Below are 2,500 nucleotides of genomic sequence, written 5' to 3' on the forward strand. Positions count from 1 at the left end.
GTTATATGACTAAAGTAGATTCATTGGCTGGCGATGCTTCTCTGCTAACGTGATTCGCCCAGTGCCTCACGTGTTGTCTTTTTGACATTTCCGTCTTAGCTTGCTGCGGGAACTTTAAAATATATTTGCTGTACGAAACCTTTTACAAAAAGAAAGACACAATTGTGTTTAGCAAGGTCCGTGATAATATATCAGCCGGCCGAATTGGCACATAATCGTCCAGGGAACAGCACGTGCGGTCGTAAGTTGTTCACAAACTGTGAGGAGTGCGAGACCCAGCAGGTCCGTCTCTCATCTAAATGAGATGATAATGATCATCTGTGTCCTAACTATGCCGAATCAGACCTGTCAATAAACAGTCATCCAAACAACCAGGGCTTTTGCAGTAGTCTGCTTCTGAGTGCAACAGTTGTAAAGCAGAGGGTGGTTACAGGCGACATGCGTCCACACGACTGCCGACCTGTGGTCGCCTTTGATGTAAAAGTGCGCACAGCGCTTTTGGCACACGATTTGGGCATGGGTTATGCTGCGCTGAATAAGATCAGCAAGGTTTTGGGGATCCCTTCCCTTCATTTGAAAATGTAGCAGCGACATGACAAAAGAGTTAGGCTGCAGGTATCCTAGCTTACAGAAAGATGAATGATTACAGACTTGTTGATAATATTAATATAGCCTGCTATAGGTAGGCTGTAGACCTACATATTATTATGACAGGTAGGCCTAAGTAGGCTATGTTACACCACTAGTAGTAAATATATCAAAAGATATTATTATATTAGGCTAAAATAAATAATTTGTCAATAGCCTACAATTTCATGAATGCAAAAAACATTCATAACAGTAACAACATGCACAAAAAAAATCTGTTTTCAATTCAGTGGCAAAAGAATCATAGACACAATCCTAAAAGCAGCAGAATTGGTTGCATCAGGACTGCCTGTCAGGGGTCTCTCCAGTTCCTTCGCCCTAAAAAAGCGCATTATAATAGGCCTATATCTGGTGTGCACTTCATCTGAGAACATGCAATGATATCTCTGACTTCATACCCTCAATGTTAACCATGTGAGGTTGTACAAAACAAACAAACAAAATAAGAAAATAAAAATAGACCTTGGCTATTTACTGGCCCGGTGATGTGAACAGGCTTTTCCATGAGACAGAAGTATCCCAATTTCGTTTTATCATGTAGGCTGTTGCAAAACACTGGCATCTAGCAAATAAAGACCATTACAAGTCATAGAGAATACATAACAAGTTACAAGTATATTAAAATGTTCCTATTTCTAAAGGCAGCCTAGCAGCAAGCATTCGGTTTGTCCATAAGCCTAAGCCGCTTCTGCCCATTTACCACAGAATGTCAGGGGACAGTCTCCTGCAAAAAATGCAGCATGGGGGCACACAAAACAACAATGAATGTCTAAATTCAGTTATATGGGCTCGCTGCCCAAAAACAGTGTTTGTGGGGAGAAACAGAGTGGAGGCGGCTGTAAGCATGGCCATATCCTCATTCAATGAGGGTGCGTCAGCCATCCTTAATGTGATGGCCAACCTGTGGCTGGAGAGCACAACCATCACCCTAAACACCATCAGGGAAGCTGACATGCTGAGGGTAACCAAAGCAAATGCCATCCTGTCTCCCCAAGCAAAGAAAAAGAGAAAACTTGAGGACAATGAAAGAAAAGTGAAAAGGCACCAGCAAGAACAGGTTGAGGGTGCGACAGATGGGGCAGGGATGGAAATGTAGGCCCAATGTTCTGTATATGCAATTCAATGAATTACCATAGCCTACTAAAAATAGGTTGCACAAAACATGTATGTTTGAATCATTTTGATGTAAGCTATGAACTGGTACATTTTCATGGTGATATGTGACAGCTAAAATTTTACCTCACCTGCACAATACCGTAATTAACCAGCCTGTTACAGCAGTTTTTGGCTTTCTATGGCTGTCATGTTATTAAATGATTTGTTTAAATGATCTTTACATATTCATAACTGTTATGACTAAGAGCTTGAGCATTTATTTTTTGTTCAAGTAGATTTTTGATGTATAAATGTATGAAAATCCCCTATATAAATCTTTAAATGCCGTTTTCTCAAAATGAGTGTTTTTTCATTTTTAGGTGCGCATTTCTCAGTCTGTGTTGACCCTAGGTACACCATACTTTCCAGTTTCACACATAGCATTTACAGCTGGATTTATTTATAAATTGTTCCTGGCCAGATATATGGGTCATTTTACCTGAAAATCATGGCGGAAAATAGTGTTTTTAAGGTCATGGATAGTATATTTTGATTTCCCAAGTCATAAAAGCAGATATCCTGAAATCCACCTGAGCATTTGTTGTCATTTGATATATGAACAAAATAAAAAAAAGAATTTTGGTCTTAGCTTTATCACAGTTAAAATTTCATGCACCAGAAATATATCCAAAAATCGTGCATATTTAATGAGATTCTGCCTAATTTGCATAATTAAATATGCAAATTTCAAAAACTT

General features: G+C 39.2%; 1 protein-coding gene across 1 annotated transcript in view; it reads left to right on the forward strand.

Moving 5' to 3' along the window:
- The window catches only part of LOC134464094 (NUAK family SNF1-like kinase 1), a 45,836-nt gene that overhangs the window by 13,684 nt on the left and 29,652 nt on the right, over window positions 1-2,500 (forward strand). The gene's annotated exons all lie outside the window — the stretch shown is intronic.

Source organism: Engraulis encrasicolus, chromosome 15 (genome assembly GCF_034702125.1).
Source record: "Engraulis encrasicolus isolate BLACKSEA-1 chromosome 15, IST_EnEncr_1.0, whole genome shotgun sequence".
NCBI classification, from domain to species: domain Eukaryota; kingdom Metazoa; phylum Chordata; class Actinopteri; order Clupeiformes; family Engraulidae; genus Engraulis; species Engraulis encrasicolus.